Raw genomic sequence first — 20,110 nt, forward strand, 5'->3', positions numbered from 1 at the left:
GTGCATAGGCATCAAAAAGACAATACCTTTTGGCTTTGTCAGTGATTATTTCCAGATATTGATCACTGTCTCTTGTCATTTCTGCTATTCAGTGGACGGCTCTGAAGTGCTGTCATATTTTGTTTACTTCAATACAATATTCATCAAATCATGCACTGTGATTGTAGTGTCTTGCATGTTTTAGAACAGAACCTTTCTGGCTCACTCAGGACTCTGTATCAATGTGTGGCATACTCGCAAGAAAATAATGTATGACATCTTGGTTTAGAATGTTGGAGTTCACAGGTACATGCAGAGGAATAAATACTTGTGATTAACAGCTCCGTGTGTGGCCTAGTTATTCCGCCGGTACCAGTCTGGGGAAGACGCTACAACTGGTGATGAGATAGGGATAAGTAACCTGAAGAATAGGGTGCTCTCCTGGAAAGTTTTGCCTTGGTCCCAGCAAACTGCTTGTGCGTGCCACTGTGGCAAGTAGACGATTGGTGTATGCGGAGTCAAGGCGGACTCCAGCTAGTGTGAAGCATGTGAATTGAAAGAGAGCTTTATGGAAAAGTTTACGCATTGTTGGTCAAAAAACTATGACCAAGATCCTACAAAAAGGTACTGCACTGCCACTCAAAATAAAGTTATACAATATACTGAACGTTACCACTGAAGGTGGATTCAACCAGGGTTACAATGCGCAGTTAAGGCTAGTTATCAGACACCAAATAGCACTGCAAGGCAGAGATCAACTAGGTGTGAGACAATACAAACTGAAGTATAAAGAAATAAGATAGTTATTGCATCACAACTGATGCTGGCCCCAAGAACAGTGCACAGGATTGCGCTAAAGGAGCGGTCCATATCTGTAGCGGCCAGATACTTGCCAGAAGGTGGTTCTGCTGATGGAGCCCATCAAGGACGACCCCAATGCTGGCCTATCACAGGGCCGTGGTGGGGCAATGGATGGAACTGATCCTGATTTCCAGAGAGGTCAGGGAGAGCGCTACTCTCAACGTCAGTAAGTTACATACTGATTTATAATGCTGCCGCCTTCCTCAAACCACCACCACCATTCAACACTGCCAAAAAGCAAAACATTGGCGATGGATGGACTGCATGGATAGGGACATTTGAATATTCCATAGATGCATTTGAAGAGACTGGTAACAGGAAGATTATCAAATATCTCAAAAATCTCGCTGGTGATGGTATGAGAGAAGTCATAAGGAAAATGCCAAGACGAAGAAGTCCCATACCAACAGATTAGGAGTGGATTGAATCTCAAATTTAATCCAGTTCCAAATGTCAATTATGAATTATATGTTTTCAGTCAAGAATGTCAAAGAGTTTGTGAAACTATTGATGAAATCATTGAAAGTCTCAACACACTCATCAAACACAGTAAGTTCAATGAACTTAATGATGAAGAAGCATGAGGCATAGAGTGACCAATGAATGCTTGTTCGATTCATTCAGATGGCGAATGCTGAGAGAAACTCTAAGTCTGGAGCGAGTGTTTATGGCTGCCAGAGCTGAGGAAGTGCTGAGAGACAAGCTGATGGCATGGAGGCTGGAGGTGCCCAGAGTGAGTCAGTCTTGAGTGTGAAAAGTAATTTGAAGCAAAAGATTGAAGGTCACAAATTGATGTCTACACACAAAAAGAAGTTGTGCTTCAGGTGTCCCACAATTAGTCAAATATGTAAAGGCTGCGGTAAAGAGAACCATTCTGTGACAATGTGCAGAGCGAAGGAAAAACGGCCCCTGACATGAGACTGATTTCAGTGAATTAAAACATGAATGCTCATCATGAGGTAGTAAGTAAATTCCCTTCATTGTTTCATAGTTAGGAAAGGTAAGGACTATGAAAGTAAAACTATATATTAATCAGGATGTCCATCCTGTTGCTCCGAGGCATAGACAAGTTACTTTTCCTTTACAAGAAGCTATTAAAAAATAATTTTAATCATTACTTAGGCCTGACATTGTGGAATGTTCCACTGGTCCAACACCATGGGTTTCTTCCATATTAGTAGTGCCTAAAAAGGACCTTGAAGAATCTGTGAGCATATGCATTGACATGCACCAGAAAAAGTGACTGAAGAAGGATGACATCGAGGGCGCACATTGCTGACATGATCACGCAATTGAAGGGTGCCAAAATCTTCACTCAACTTGATTTGAAAAAAGGTTATCATCAGTTAGAATTACAAGAAAGCTCCAGATATACAACAAACTTTGCTATACATGTTGGTTTGTTTAGATACAATAGACTTAGTTTTGGTGTGTCATTGGCTGCAGAACATTTCCAAGACGTCATAGACTGCATCATTCAATCTGTTGTGAATGCATTTAACTATAGATATAACATACTGGATTTTGGAGCTACACAGAAGGAGCACGCTAGAGCCCTCACACAAGTGTGTTAGGTACTCAATGATGCTGGTTTGACTTTAAATGCAAACAAATGTGAGTTTAGTAAGACAAAGCTGAAATTCTTTGGCCATACCTTTTCCGATGTGGGCATGATGCCTGGTCCTGCAAAAGCCCAAGTCTTGGCAAATGCTGAACCCCCACAATATGTTTCAATGGTATGTTCTTTTATTTGAATGGTCAGCTACTGTAACGATACATAAATCACTTTGCTACTATCAGTGCTCCATTACAAGAGTTAAGGAAGAAAAATGTTTCTTTTAAATGGTCACAGGAATGTAAAAAGACATTCAAGGGAATCAGACATGTCATTGAAAAATGCTACAAAAATGGCGTACTTCAATCCAAAGCTCCACACGGAGATTGTGGTCGAAGCTAGCCCTGCTGGGTTAGGAACTATGCTTTCCCAGCATAATGGACACCAGGATGCAAGACAACATATTGGGGGTCATTACAACATTGGCGGTAAAAGCCGCTTACCGCCGTGCAGAAGACCGCCAACACACCGCCGCGGCCGCAGTAAACCGCCACGGTCATTATGACCCACAACTCGGAAACCGACAAAATACAGACACCCACAGAAGTCCGCCACACCAAAGGCCAGAGATAAACTGGCGATAACCAAACCGACACAGTCACGCCAACAGAAATACGCCCATACTATCACGACACACAAATCCACGCAGCGGTCTTTCAACCGCGGTATCCCATTGGCGGTACACACCGCCACGCTCAAAATACACACACTCCTTCAAAACACAGCCACATTGGACAAATCCAAATACACACACCTGATACACATACAAACACCACTCCCACACACCCAATACAATATAAAACACACACCCACATCACCCACAAACCCCCACCACAAAAAAATCGTGACGACGTACAGAGAGAGAGACCATATAGAAGAATCGAGCACCCAGACGCACATATTACCATCACCCACACAAATACCACGCACTTCACACAACACACCAATACACATCACCACACATTCCACCCCACACATCACCTACACCACCCCATGGCACCGCAAAGACACCCCAGGTTTTCGGAGGAGGAACTCAGGGTCATGGTGGAGGAAATCATCTGGGTAGAGCCACAGCTATTCGGAGCACAGGTGCAGCAGATGTCCATTGCAAGGAAGATGGAGCTATGGAGCAGAATAGTCGACAGGGTCAACGCAGTGGGACAGCACCCAAGAAATCGGATGACATCAGGAAGAGGTGGAACGACCTACGGGGGAAGGTGCGTTCCGTGGTATCCAGACACCGGATTGCAGTGCAGAAGGCTGGCGGCGGACCCCCACCTACTCCCCCAGAATTTACGACATGGGAGGAGCAGGTCTTGGCGATCCTGCATCCTGAGGGCCTCGGCGGAGTATCTGGAGGAATGGACTCTGGTAAGTCACATCTTCACTACTTCATCCCCCCCACCCCACCTGCATGCCAACACATACCCCCACCCTCAGCCTCACCCCTATCACTCCTACTGCTTGCAAATGTCCCACCATCACAACCCACCCATCCCAGCACCAAGCCCTGCATGCGACCACAAAGCATGGACACCCATCACCAAAGCATGCCCACTGCACATACCCATACACCCCCCCAAACCACCGACACAAAAGCCACCACACAGGAATGCAAGCACTGGGGGACACGGGCACCCACCCGTTGCACACCATTCCACACACAGATGCAATAATCATGCTTTTATACCCCTGCAGGACCCCTACGCAACGTCACCGCACAGGAGGGTCCACAAATATCCACCCCCCCCCCCAGAAGAGGCCCACGGTGATGACAGCAGCTCTGTCGACCTGGATCTAGATGAGCAGCCCGGCCCATCGGGGACCTCGGGACAGTCGGTTCCCCTCACACAGCCACAGGCCACTGCAGACCTACCCCCCTCTGGAAACACCAGCACAGCACCCACCCAGCGGGCCCACACCTCTGTCTCCAGGACACGTCAAGCAGCAGTGTGTTCACCACTACAGGGCACCCAGGTTAACCCACCACCCCAACAACAACAGGGACCTGGGGGCAGTGGCAGTGGGCACACGGTCCAAGGGACAGAGGCCCAGGGAAACAGGGGAACTGGGAGGGCTGCTGTGCGACAGGGTGGGGACAGGCCCAGGGAACCCACTCTCCACGAGGCCCTCTCCTCCATCATGGGAGCATACCACCACTCCCAGGAGACGATGGCTACGGTGCTGGCCAAGTTTCAGGAGACCCAGCGCATGCAGGAGGAACAGTATTTGGGCTTCAGGGAGGAACTCAGAACCATCAGCTCCGCCCTGGGCACCATCGTAGGGGTGCTGAATCTGGTAGTGACCACTTTGAGGGACACTGTGGCACGACAAAGGGCCCCTGACACTAGCATGGACCAAGAACTGCCCACCACCTCTGCCGGCGCTAGTGGACAGGAGGCACCGCCACAGGACCAACAGGCCACCAGCACCCCACACCCTGCAGAAGGAGAACCACCCCGCAAGCGGTCCCTGAGATCCAGGAAGAGGACAGAGTAAGATGCCAAGACCCCCGCCAAGAAAGGATACCACCCTGATAGTCATCCCACTGTCCCACTTTGTCACCCTGTCCATCCTTAAACTGCCCCAGCTCCACTTCCCAGACCCATTTGGACAATGCACCTGTGAGACTAATAGACTGACTCTGCCATGGACATTCCTCCACCATCACCCTTCACCTATTTACAACCCCCATCCAATATTTTGCACCTTAATAAACACCGTTTTGCACAAAACAATCAGGAGTCTGTCTGTGAATGTGAATATATTTATCTGTAATTACAGTGCCAAAATGCTTATTTACATTGTGATGCCAACATACCAATGTCACACAGCTGTAGTCCATGGGGGAACAAAGGAGATGTCACACTGTGGCACCCAGATCTCTGAAATCGTAAGGGAAAGTGACAACTCAGTTACCATACACTGGGTGAAAAGGACAGACAGTACAGAGGTAGTAGTGTTTAAGTACATGTAGTAGGCCGGTTTGTATTCTTACCTCTGTTCATTGGAAATATTGCAGTATCACCGTGTTCCTGTTGTCTATGTCATCTTCTTCGTCTTCCTCCTCTTCACTCTCCACAGGCTCCACAGCTGCTACAACACCACCATCTGGACCATCCTCCTGCAGAAAAGGCACCTGGCGACGCAAAGCCAGGTTGTGAAGCATACAGCAGGCCACGATGATCTGGCACACCTTCTTTGGTGAGTAGAATAGGGATCCACCTGTCATATGGAGGCACCTGAACCTGGCCTTCAGGAGGCCGAAGGTCCGCTCGATCACCCTCCTAGTTCGTCCACGGGCCTCATTGTAGCTTTCCTCTGGCCTAGTCCTGGGATTCTTCACTGGGGTCAGTAGCCATGACAGGTTGGGGTAACCAGAGTCACCAATTAGCCACACACGGTGCCTCTGGAGCTGACCCATCACATAAGGGATGCTGCTATTCCGCAGGATGTACACGTCATGCACTGAGCCACGGAACATGGCATTCACATGGCAGATGTACTGGTCTGCCAAACATACCATCTGGACATTCATGGAATGATAATTCTTCCGGTTTCTGTACACCTGTTCACTCCTGTGGGGGGGACCAAAGCCACATGGGTCCCATCAATGGCACCTATGATGTTGGGGATATGTCCAAGGGCATAGAAGTCACCTTTCACTGTAGCCAAATCCTCCACCTCAGGGAAAACGATGTAGCTCCGCATGTGTTTCAGCAGGGCAGACAACACTCTGGACAACACGTTGGAATACATAGGCTGGGACATCCCTGATGCTATGGCCACTGTTGTTTGAAATGACCCACTTGCTAGGAAATGGACTACTGACAGCACCTGCACTTGAGGGGGGATTCCTGTGGGATGGCGGATGGGTGACATCAGGTCTGGCTCCAGCTGGGCACACAGTTCCAGAATACTGGCACTGTCAAGCCTGTATGTCAGGATGAGATGTCTCTCCTCCATTGTCGACAGATCCACCAGCGGTCTGTACACCGGAGGATGCCGCCATCTCCTCGCATGTCCCAGAGGACGGTGCCTATGAAGGACAACAGCGACCACAGAGTCAAACATCCCTGAGGTACGTAACCCCAGCTTTCAAAAAACACGGATCTTAACCCATCGAATGGCTTGTATGAGTGTGGATGCAAGGCCTCGGTATGTGTGACGCAGTACAGAAAGTAAGCATGTAGGCCCCTGAAATGGCGGCTGCCTGACCTGTAAAGTGTGACAATGGGATGTGAGGTAACTGCGCTGGCGTTGTACAGGGTGGCGGTAGGCGGTCGAAGACCGCAGCGCAATGCTGCATTGGTTAACATTGGACCCTGTGGGTCTCAGGAGCCAATGACGATGTGCGCCGGCGGTCGCGGTACGCACCGCCGCGGACGTGACCGCCATTTTTTCTCTGTTAATTCACTCGATACCTGATCTTTGACAGGAGAGAACCTACACTGCAAGTGCTGCTGTGACCTCGGTCTGGAAGGGACAATGGCTCATGCGACTGGGGAAAGGGCCCCTGCCTTCACATCGGAGGAGTTGGAGAAGCTTGTGGATGGGGTCCTCCCCCAGTACGCGCTACTCTACGGTCCTCCAGACAAACAGGTAAATACACTGGGAGCATGCTGTATGGGCTATGCCTGTGTTGAGTGGGGTGGATGAAAGATGGGGGTGGGGGAGGGAGAGATTGAGGCATGCTTGAAACGACGGTGAGTGCATGTGCCACATGGCAAGGGTAGGGATGGGGGGCCAATCACATTGATGGTGCAGAAGGTAATTACTTTTCTTCTCCCCCTGTACATTTCATATAGGTCAGCACCCACCAGAAGACGGATATTTGGCGTTCAATCGCCAAGGCCGTCCGGACCCTGGGGGTCCACCACAGACAGGGCACCCACTGCCGGAAGAGATGGGAGGACATTCGCCGCTGGAGCAGGAAGACGGCGGAGCCTCAGCTGGGGATGGCCTCCCAACGTGGGAGGGGTGCCCGTCGGACCTTGACCCCCCTGATGTTCCAGATCCTGGCGGTGGCCTACCCCGAGTTGGATGGGCGCGTGAGGGCATCACAGCAGACACAAGGGGGTGAGTACGCTCACATTCTGCTAACTTTGCGCGCTGTGGAGGTGTCTGGGTGGGGGAGGAGGGCTGTGGGTATCCCTAGGCCAGGGCGAGTTCCGTAGGCGAGGCCCCTCCGTAAGGCACGGCCCTGTGCCCCCGCTCCCCACCTCTGTAGGGTGCCAAGTACAGCTATTCATGGCCCTGTGTCACCTATGTGTGTGGATGTCGTCCATAGCCTTGTAGGCCATGTCCCAGGGATTGCAAAGTGGACCCCAAGTGCGTGGCGTAGTGCAGGGGGCTTCTGTGTCTGTGCTGTCCGCCAACGGTAGCGGGAATGCATGCACTCAACATGTCTTTCTTCTGTTCCCCCCCCCCTTTTTGTGGTCTTCCTGTTCATGTGTACATTAGCATCATCAGGCGGAGGAGCAGTGGCACCGGAGCATGAGGGAGCTGCATCCCACATGGCCATGGAGGGCCACACTACCGACTCTGAAATCGCCAGTGGGACGGAGGGTGAGGGGAGCTCCACGGCGGGGACACGAGCGGACATTAGTGGATCGGAGTCGTCCTCTGATGGGAGCTCCCTTGTGGTGGCGGCAACATCTCTGCCCCCCGCAACAACAGGTACAGCTGCCACCCCCGCACCAGCACCGCCCTCCCAGCAGCCCCTCAGCGTTTGCCCCGTGCCCGCTCACCCAGGAAGGTGGGCATCTCCTTCGCCCCAGGCACCTCAGGCCCTGCCCCAGTCACCCCTGCTGTCCTCAGTGAGGAGGCCATTGACCTCCTCAGGTCCCTCACTGTTGGGCAGTCTACCATTTTGAATGCCATCCAGGGTGTAGAAAGGAAAGTGCACCAAACTAATGCATACCTGGAGGGCATTCATTCTGGTCAGGCTGCCCTTCATCGAACCCTGCAATCTCTGGCCTCAGCACTTATGGCAGCCATTGTCCCTGTGTCTAGCCTCCCCCCCTCCAACTTCCTCCACCCAGACCCGATCCCCTGTACCTCTGCCTATCCCAAGCACACCATCAGACCAGCCTGCACACACCTCAACACCCAAGGGCAGCTCACGCAGACATAAGCACCACACATCCCACAGGCAGTCACACAAGCAACATCCACATACAGACATACCAACATCCACTGCCTCCACTGTGTCCCCCTCCTACACGTCTCCCTCCTCTCTGCCAGTCTTGTCTCCACTCACACCTGCATGCACAGCATCTTCAGCCACAACGTCCCTCAGCAGCACACACACCAGAACACCCCGCACACGTGCACTCACCACCCCCACTGCCATTTACACGTCCCCTGTGTCCTCTCCCAGTGTGTCTGTGCCGCCCCCTCCGAAGATACACAAACGCAGGCAGCCACCCACCCAACAGCCATCCACCTCACGACAGCCTACAACCCAGGCACCTGCACCCAAAGCCACCCCACTTACACCTCCTACAACCACAACCTCTTCCTCCACTCCCATACCCACTACACCTACCCGCCCACTGCTCCCCCAAAATTGTTCCTGTCCAAACTTAACCTCTTTCCCTCAACTCCCCCACCCCGTCCATGTCATAGGCCCAGAGCTAGCACCTCAGCCACTACATCACCGGGCCCGGTGGTGCATGTCGTACATGGACACTGGAGTGCACCGCCCACCAGGGCAGCCAGTCTGGTATGGAGCCACAGCACAGCCAGCCCCCCCCCCCTCAGAAACATCCAAAAATTGACAGTGCACGGCGGCAGAGGGTAAAGACACCAGGGACAAAAACCCCTACCAGGGCTCCCGGCGGGAGTGTCGAGGCAGCTGGGACACCGGCCAAGGTGGGGAAGGGCCACAGGAGAGCAGGAAAGGCTGGGAAGGGCAGCACGCCCGACAACACCGCCATCAGCCCAGCTGGCCAGGAGGGCCCCGCAAGCCCCATCCCAGCTGACCAGGAGGCCACCAAAAGCCCCAGCACAGCTGCCCAGGAGGCCACCAAAAGCCCCAGCACAGCTGCCCAGGACAGGCGGGCAGGTGGGCCCCGCCAGGCCCAAGCCAGATGGCACATGAGCACCCTGGCATGGGCAGCACCGCTGAACAGGGACCGCCATCTCAAGCATCGCTGAACAGGGCACGGCTATCCCAAGCACCGCTGAACAGGGGACCGCCATCTCAAGCACCGCTGAACAGGGCACGGCTATCCCAAGCACTGCTGAACAGGGGACCGCCATCTCAAGCACCGCTGAACAGGGCACGGCTATCCCAAGCACCGCTGAACAGGGGACCGCCATCTCAAGCACCGCTGAACACGGCACGGCTATCCCAAGCACCGCTGAACAGGGGACCGCCATCTCAAGCACCTCTGAACAGGGCACGGCTATCCCAAGCACCGCTGAACAGGGACCGCCATCTCAAGCACCGCTGAACAGGGCAGGGCTATCCCCAGCACCGCTGAACAGGGCACGGCTATCCCAAGCACCGCTGAACAGGGGACCGCCATCTCACGCACCGCTGGCCCATTAGCGGCAGGGGCAGTGCCGCATCTGTGTCAGACAGGGCTGCACAATGCACTCTGGGCACCAGGCCCCCCCAGAACCAGTGGAGACATGCATCCACTACCTCATTCCTGCACAAGAAGAAGCACTCTGGCCAACAGGCACCCTCCAGAACCAGTGGAGACTGTTATCCACTTGAGAGACTGTGGCTTTGTACTCCCCAGGATGGAACAGTGGGAAACTCACCCACTGTAGAGACTTGAGAGACTGTGGCTTTGCACTCCCCAGGATGGAACAGTGGGAAACCCACCCACTGTAGAGACTTGAGAGACTGTGGCTTGGCACTCCCCAGGATGGAACAGTGGGAAACCCACCCACTGTAGAGACTTGAGAGACTGTGGCTTTGCACTCCCCAGGATGGAACAGTGGGCATGGAGCCCCCTCGTGGATCTGGGGTGGTGCACTCATCCGGCTGAGGTGCCCCCCCTTCCCTTCCCCCTGAGGTGCCTGTAGTTTTGCTATCTGATGCCCCTGCAGTGTTCTCTCCGTTGAGGTCAGGTATCCGGTGTGGGCTTTGCCCATGTTTTTTGGGTCCAGTGGTCCACGGACAATGCCTGGTACAATGCCTGGACTTGTGAATTTGGTGTATATAATAGTGTGTATATATGTTTGATTGCTGTATTTCAATATATTTCAATGGTTACAGTCATTTCCTTTTGTCTTTGCATTCTTCCAGGGGTCTGGGTGGTGTAACTGTGATGTATAGATATGTATTAGTGTGTGTGTTGTAGTGGGTGAGGGTGGGGGTGGGGGTGTTGCGTGTGTGTGTCACTGTTTTTTCCCTCCCCCCTTCCCTGTGTTGTAGGTGCAGTACTCACCGTTATCTTCTGCGCCGGCGTATGTTCTCCTGGTAGAGGAGCAGGAAGACTATAGCTGGGAGGATTTGGAGTTCCGGGTCCATGGTGTCCTCGTTCCTCGTGGGGTGTGTAGAGGTGAGCGTTTTCGCTTCGAAATGGCTGTTTCCGCTGTGTTTTTATCAGCAGTGAATCCGCCCTGGAAAAGGTGGCGGATTGGACTGTTGTGATACTGTGGGCGGTACATTGTCTCCCGCCTGTCTGTTGGCGGTGACCGCCGTGCTGTTTGTTTGTACCGACGTGGCGGTCGGAGTGTTAAAGTGGCTGTCTTTGTTGGCGGTTTCCGCCACGGTCGTGATTCCATTTTTTTTCCCGCCGGTTTGTTGCCGGTTTTACCGCCGCTTTAGCACCGACCGCCAGGGTTGTAATGACCGCCATTGTGTTCTATGCTAGTCTAGTTGAAGTTTGTCTCAAACAGAACATGCTTACATACAGCCTGAAAAGGAAAATGTGGCTGTAGTATGGGGTTGTGAACATTTCCATGTATTCTTCAATGGAAAGCCTTTCACACTGGTGACTGATCATCAAGCTTTGCTGACTATCTTCAGCAATTTAGAAGCCAAAATGCCACCTTAAACTAAATGATGGGGACTACGATTGCAAGAGTACAATTATACAATTGTGCATCGACCAGGAAAGGATCAAAATCCTGCTGACTACTTTTTGAAAGCGCCTATTCAAGGTAAAGGTACTTCATTTGAAAAGGCTGAGGCCTACATCAATTTAATTATCAAGTCAAGTACACCCGCTGCTGTATTCTTATCAAGATTGTCACTGCCACAAGTCATGATAGTTAAAAGACATAATTACACATCAGTTGTGAAACAAACATGTTTGACCTCTCAGTATTGATGGTAAATATCAAAAGTACAAGAATGTTAAAGATGTATTGTCTATTACTCAGGAAGCAGTCATATTGCAGTGATCGAGGATCTGATTCCGGAGAGTCTACGACAAAAGGTGATAGAAGTGGCTCATGAGGGACATTGTGGTATTGTTGCTACAAAGTGAGCTCTCCGAGACCGAGTTTGGCTTCCATACCTAGATGAAAGAGTTGAGAACTCAAAGCTTGTCATATATGTAACTGCCTGTTAACCAAAGTCACTCACCATACTCTGAACACGCCAGAACTCCCTCAACCTGCCTAGGAAAGAATAGCCATCAATTTCTTTGGTCCACTTGACAATGGACATCATTTAGTAGTGATTGTAGATGAATATTTACTTTTTCCTTTGGTCGAAGATCTCTCATCAACAGCACATGAGAGAGTAATGGGAAAACTTGATGGCACCTCTGCAACATGGGGCTTACCAGCCATTGTGAAGTCTGACAATGGTCCACCATTCAACAGCAAAGAATGTAAAGAATTTCTGGGGCATCTGAACATAAAGCATCACAAAATCACACCCTTATGACCATAGGGCGATAGACTTATGAGTACGCTAAAGAAAGCAGTGCAGAGTGCAATTCTTGGGAAGCTCAGTCTAAAAACAATACTGAACTCTACTCTACAAGCTTATTGTTCGACACCTCACTAGACGACAGGTGAAGGTCCTGTGACTTTTGGGAGAATAATAGCAACCAGGATACCCCGATGGCCCGTAGAAAGAAAAAGTAATGAAAACCTTATTTGTACGAGGGACTTGGTTAAAAAATGAATGTGTATGCAGACAAGAGGCAACATGTGAAAGATATCATTCCAAAATGGAGATTTGGTGATAGCTCAACGGTTATGGGAAAAAAAATGTGATGTTCCTTACTATGCTGAACCTTTTCAAGTAGTGTCTACCAAAGGACACATGGTGACTGCCCAATGTCCTGGGAAGTCCCTTATCAGAGACTTTTCTCAATTCAGGCTTGTGTTTCATCGATCTTCAACTCAAGAAGTTGAAAGAAAGACTGATTCTGAAAACTCAATGACTGATGCTGATTCCTTACCATCATTGGCAATCTCCGACATTGAAGACAACTGTGTACAGCTTCCAGTAACCAGATCGGGTCAACAGGTCAAAGCATTAAGAAGATTAATTGAAGAGTTTTAGTTGTACATGTTTCTCTATATACGTAGATATTTGTCATCTGACATCTGGCGGCAATATAAAGGGGGACTATGAATCCCAGGTGACATTGGGCTCCAGGAGGCAGCCCTTGACTTTCCATGAACCTGCATCTAATGGTGAGCGTTACAAAATGCGTTTTTTTTCTCCGCAGTGCAGGACATCTGGTGGCTTCGTAAAGGGGGACTACGAATCTCAAGTGACATTGGACTTCAGGAGGTGGCCCTTGACTTTCCATGCACCTGCATCTACTTTGTGAGCACTACGTAGTGTGTTTGGTCCCCTGCAACATGGAACATCTGGAGGCATCATAAAGGGAGACTATGCCCTCATTATGACATTGGCAGTAAATGCCGCTTACCGCTGTGCTGATGGCCGCCAACTTACAGCCGCGCTGGCGAATATCTGTTCACCATATAATGACACACACACACCAGTCCAACAGAATACAGCCACATACACAAATCCGCCAGACTAAAGGTCAGTGCAAAAGTGGCAGTCCCAAAACCCACACCGCTACGCCACCAGAACAACGCCCATCAAATTGTGACCCACGAATCACCACGGCGGACATTCAACGGTGGCAAACCATTGGATGTACATACCGTCGCGCTCACAATGGACACCAACAGACAAAACAACACCACATAGGCAAATTCAAACAACACACACCTGACACCCATGCACACACCATACCCACACACCCACACCACTATAAAAAGACACACCCACATTACCCACAACCCTTTACGCATACAATTCATTGCCACAAGACTGACACCAAGACCACTGCGACAACTAGACACACAAACCACTCACAGCCATACACCCCTCATGCATTCCACATCACACACCCCAACACATTACCCAACACACCCTCACCAACACACATCACATAACACCCATGGCACCACAAAGGCACCCCCATTTCACTGAGGAGGGGTTAAGGGTCATGGTGGAGGAAACTGTCAGGGTAGAGCCACAGCTATTTGGAGCACAGGTGCAGCAGATATCAATAGGAAGGAAGGTGGAGCTATGGTGGAGAATCGTGGACAGGGTCAACGTCGTGAGACAGCACCCAAGAACAAGGGAGGACATCAGGGAGAGGTGGAACAACCTACGGGGAAGGTATGTTCCATTGCAGCAAGACACCAGCTTGCTATTCAGATGACTGGTGGTGGAACCCCACCTCCTCCCCCACAACTCACAGCATGGGAGGAGCAAGTATTGGCAATATTGCATCCTGAGGGACTCGCCGGAGTTGGAGGAGGACTGGACACTGGTAAATCAACATTCAACAATTATCACCCCTCATACCTGCATGCCATCACACACCCACACCCTCACTCCCATCACTCCACTCCATCCCACACACTCCACCATCACATCACACTTATCCCAATGCCAAGACCTGCATGCTGTACCAATGCATGGACACCCCTCCCAGCCCTGCATGGAGACTCATCACTAAAGCATGCACAGCATATGGAAACTAGCATAACCACTATACACCAACATACACAAGCAAAAGCTGGCAGGGGAACAACAACCATGGAGGGGAAGCTACAGAAGTACAAATACCAGACATCTGAAGCATAATACATCATTTACATCCCCACAGGTACCCCAGCCAATGTCACTGGAGAGGAGGTGCCACCACTATCCAGTCCCCCAACAGAAGAGGCCCACAGTGATGACAGTAACTCTGGATTTCAGGATCTGGACGATATACCTGGCCCAACAGGGACCTCTCGACAGTCGGTCTCCCAAGCCCAGTCACAGACCACCACAAGGCCTCCCCCATTAGGAACCAACACCACAGCACCCACCCAGTGTCCCCAAAACTCTCCCCAGGACACGTCAATCAGCAGTGTGCTCACCTGTACAGGGACCCCAGCCCACACCTCGCACACAAGACAATCAGTGACCTGGGGTTAGTGGCAGTGGGCACATGGTTCAGGGGACAGAGTCACAGGCCAACAGGGACACTGGGAGGACTGCTGTACACCAGGGGGAGGACAGTACCAGGGAACCGAGTCTCCAAAAGGCACTCTCCAAGATCCTGGGAACCTACCAACATTCCCAGGACACGATGGGCCAGATCCTAGACAACTTGCAGGAGAACAGGCGGCTGCAGGAGGGAAAGTATCAGGGGATCAGGGAGGACTTGCATGCCATTGACACCACCCTGGTCTCCTTAGCAGGGGTGCTGGTAGACATGGGAAACATCATAAGGGAGGCAGTGTCACACCAGCGGGCCCCTACCACTAATCATCTGAACAGCCCTCCACTTCTGCTGCCGCTAGTGGCCAGGAGGCCCTGCCACAAGACCAACAGGCCACCAGCAACCCTCCCCCTGCAGTAGGTGAACCACCCCTCAAACGTTCCCTGCGACCCAGACCGAAGCCAGAGACACTTGCCAAGACCACCACCAGGAAATAAGACTTTCCTGACTGTCCCCCTTGTGTCCCACTCAGTCACCTTGTCCACCTTGAACTGCCATTGCTCCCCTTCCTATGTCCCCATGGACAATGCACTTGTGCTACAAACAGACTAGAACAATACCCTGGACTTTCCTCCATCATCACCCCATTCCATTGTACTTTCCCCTCTATATTTTAGCACTACAATAAACACCCTTGGACAAAACTCGACTACTAGTATTTCATGTGTTGAAAATTTGTATTGATTGAAACAGCTACAAACATTGCAAATGAACTGTACATAGAATGAGCATAGAATTAATGACCTGTAGCTGGCTGTTGTGATCACACCAGTAGAATGTGTCATATCACCAACATCTGCAAAATAAATATCCAGAGGTAACAGTAAGTAGTGCAAAGAAGTGTGTAATGCCAGCATGGCAATGCCACACAGAATACCACAATAGTCATATATATTTAAGGTTGCACTGTCTCACCTGTGTGTCATTCGAAGTACTGACGTATCACAGATGTTCTGTTGTCCACATCCTCATCCTCTGCCTCCTCATCCTCACTGTTGTCAGGGTCCACTGCTGCCAGAGGGGCCTCTCCAGTCTCCTCCTCCTCCTGCAGAAAAGGTACATGCCATCTGAGGGCCAGGTTGTGCAACATGCAGCATGCCACTATTTTCTGGCAGACCTTCTTGGGTGAGTAGCACAGGGATCCACTTGTTAGATGGAGGCACCGGAACCTGGCCTTCAGGAGGCCTAAGGTCCTTTCAATGAGCCTTCTGGTTCGCCCATGTGCCTCATTATAACGTTCTTCTGCCCTTGTCCTGCCATTCCTCACAGGGGTCAGCAGCGATGATAGATTTAGGTAACCAGAGTCACCTGCAAACATTGAGGGCCAACATTAAGCCACACACTATCCTATATGGCCAACACAATAGGAATACACCAATATATGCTGGGGGTGGGAACCAGGGCTCACCTATTAGCACACCCTGTGCCTCTGTAGTTGGGCCATCACATTTGGGATGCTGCTGTTCCTCAGGACAAAGGCATTATGCACCGACCCAGGATACATAGCATTGATGTGGGAAATGTACTGGTCCGCCAAGCACACCATCTGCACATTCATGGAGTGGAAACGATTCCTGAACACCTGTTCATTCTGGTGGGGGAGGGGCACAAATGCAATATGGGTTCTGTCAATTGCACCTATTATATTGGGGATATGTCCCATTGCATAGAATCTGGCCTTCACAGTGGCCAAATCCTCAACCTGGGGGAAAGCAATGTAGCTGCACATGTATTTTAGCAGGGCAGACAACACTCTTGTTAGCACGTTTGAGAACATTGGCAGTGACATTCCTGCTGCCAAGCCCACTGTCCCTTGGAAAGAACCAGTTGCCAGGAAATGGAGCACTGATAGCACTTGTACAAGCGGGGGGAATCTCAGTGGGGTGACATATAGCATATATCAGGTCAGGCTCCAATTGGGCACACAGCTTTGTGATTGTGGCCCTGTCCAGTCTATAGGTGAGTATTATGTGCCTGTCCTCCAGTGTAGCCAAGTCCACCAGAGGTCTGTACACACGGATATGTCTCCATCTCCTATTCATCCACAGCGGTAGGTATCTAAGGGACACCAGAGCGAGTAGGCTGTCACAAACTGAACAAATGGAGCCACAACAGCAGTCCGCAATGTGCAAACATGCTATGGGACATTGTAATTAGTGAAGTCTGTGCCAATTTATCCTGTGAGGCAGCAATAATCGATAGGCCTGTTCACCCCCCTGAAATGGCGACTGCCTGTCCTGTGTGTAGGGACAGGTGGAAGTGCTGTAATGCCGCTGACGTTGTGCGCCCTGGTGGCAGGAGGTCGTGAACCGCCGTGCAATTCATCATTGGTTAATGTTGGGCCCTATGGGGTACAGTGGCCATTGGTGATCTACGCCAGCGGTGACGGTATGCACCGCCGTGGACGTGACTGCCATTTTCTATCTGATTCCTCGCTTGTTGCCTGACCTTCCATAGGAGAGGACCTACACTGCATGTGCTGCTATGACCTGTGCCTGGAAACTACCATGGGCCATGTGGCTTGGAAAAGGGCCCCTGACTTCACTTCTGAGGAGTTGGAGCGACTGGTGGATGGGGTCCTACCCCTGTATGGACTGCTGTATCGGCCTCCAGACCAACAGGTGAGTACACTGTGGGCACAATGCATGTGGCATGAATGCATGGAGTTGTGTGTGGAGGCCTCATGTAAGGCCTTAGCTGGGGATGGCCTCCCAATGAGGAAGAGGTGCCCGTCAGACCCTGACCTCCCGATGGCCCGCATACTGGCGGTGGTCTACCCTGAGCTGGATGGGCGCTTCAGGGCATCACGTCAGCCACAAGGGGGGTGAGTACAGTGGCTATCATTACAACTTACGGCTGGTGGGGTGGTATCCAGGTGGTGGTTGTGTGTCCTTGGGTGCCCCTAGGTGAGGCCAGACATAGCAGCGTAGGTCCTCTGGTGGCTAAGGGTTTGAATGGGAAATACTGCTTACCTAGCTTGTTAATATTCACTTCTGGGCAGGGCTGTGTGGGTCCCAGTTGTGCTGCAGTTGGCGGTGTCTGCCCCTCCTCATTCCTTGGAGACTAGCCATGGTAGTGCCATGCATAGTGTGTAGGCCTGTTCCCTGTGTGTGAGGGTGCTGTGCACGCCAACGCTGGTGTTGGTGCAGTCATTTACCCTGTGTATCCTTTGTCTCTCTCCCCCACTTTCTTGTTTTGTCATCCTGTCCTTATGTGCATTAGCATAATCTGGCGGAGGAGCAGAGGCACTGACGACAGAGGAAGCTGCATCCCACAGGACCCTGGAGGCCGAGTCCACTGAGGCACAGGGCGCCAGTGGGACAGAGGGCGAGGGGAGCACCACGGCAAAGACTGGAGGGGAAAATACAGACTCTGATACCTCCTCCGATGGGAGCTCCCTGGTGGTGGTGGACACCTCTGTGGCCATCCCAGTGCAGGTACAGCCGCCACCCCCGTACCAGCACCGCCCTCCCAGTAGCCCATCAGTGAGTTGCCTGTGCCCATTCACCCAGGAGGGTGGGCACCTCCTTTGCCCCAGGCACCTCAAGCCCTGCCCCAGTGAGCCCTGCTGCCTTGACTGAGGAGGTTATTGACCTCCTGAGATCCATCTCTGTAGGGCAAACAACCATTGTGAATGCCATCCAGGGGCTGGAAACTCAGATGCAGCAATCAAATGCATTCCTTGAGGGAATTCGCAGTGGATTGGCAGCAGAAAAGAGATTGATTCAGGCTCTGGCCTCCTCTCTGATGGCAGCCATTGTCCCTGTTTCAACCGTCCCCCATCCAACTTCCACTTCCAAGTCCCATTCTCCTCAACTCTAACCCATCCCAAACACACAGGCAGACGAGTATGCAGACAAGACAACACCCAAGAGTGTCACAGTCAAACACAAGCACCACACTTCATCCCACATGCACTCACACAAACACCATTCAGTTGCAGACACAACAACATCCACTATCTCCATTGTCTCCCCCTCCTCCTTCTCCTCCACCTCCCACCCAGTTGCGTCTGCACTCATACCTGCATGAACTACATCAATATCCACTACCAGTATCATCACCACACCAAGCAGAGCACACACCTCACTGGCAGACACCTCCACAACATCCATGCACCCGTCCCCTGTGTCCTCTCCCACCGTGTCTGTCCCTCCCCTCCTAAAGTACACAAACGCAAGCACTCAGATACCTAACAGCCATCTACCTCACAACAGCATACAGCCCATGCACCTGCACCCAAATCCATCAAACACTTCCAACAACCACTCCCTCATCCTCCACTCCCATTACTCCTCCCTCCTCCTGACCCAACGTCCCTAAGAAGCTTCTCCTTGTCCAACTTGACCTCTTCCCTACTCGACCCCCTGTCCTGTATGTATGGGCAGGGTAGCAAGGACCCAGCCAAGCTCCTCAGCCAAACAGTCCATGGGCCCAGTGGTATCACCACCTACTTGTGGTGGTAAGGATTCCAGGCCAACAATACTGAAGGGGAAGGAGCCTGCACCAGCTGCTAAGAAGGGGAAGGAGGCTGCACCAGCTGCAAAGAAGGGGAAGGAGCCTGCACCAGCAGGCAGAGGAGGAAGAGCCCATCCACTAGTGGCAGGAAGGGTAAGTGATCCCCAACCCTTGAGCAGGAGAAGAGGAGGCAATCTAGGCCAGCGGGAGCTGACAGCCAAACACTACCACCACCACCAGCTGTCACAGGGCCTCCACCACCAGCCGTGGTTGTGCAGCCATCAGAGGGTGAAGGGGCTGAGCAGGAGCCTCCCACAATCACCACCACAGTGCAGCCATCAGAGGGTGCAGGGGCTGAGCAGGAGCCTCCCACAACCACCACCACAGTGCAGCCATCACCGCCGGCGGACGGCATACAGTCCAGTCTCCAAGGGCTGCTGTGCAGCGTGCCCCCACCAGAACAAGTGGGCAAGACACCCACTTGGGAGACTGTGGCCTTGCACTCTCCAGGACAAGGCACAGGGCATGTTGCCCCCTCCAGATCCTTGTGGGCTAGACAACCACTTTAGAGACTGTGGCCTTGCACTCCCAAGTACAAAGCATTGGGCATGTTGCCCCCTCCAGAATCAGTGAGCAAGACACCCACTTGAGAGACTGCAGCCTTGAACTCCCCAGGGCAAAGCACAGGACA

Source organism: Pleurodeles waltl, chromosome 3_1, assembly GCF_031143425.1.
Source record: "Pleurodeles waltl isolate 20211129_DDA chromosome 3_1, aPleWal1.hap1.20221129, whole genome shotgun sequence".
NCBI classification, from domain to species: Eukaryota; Metazoa; Chordata; class Amphibia; order Caudata; family Salamandridae; genus Pleurodeles; species Pleurodeles waltl.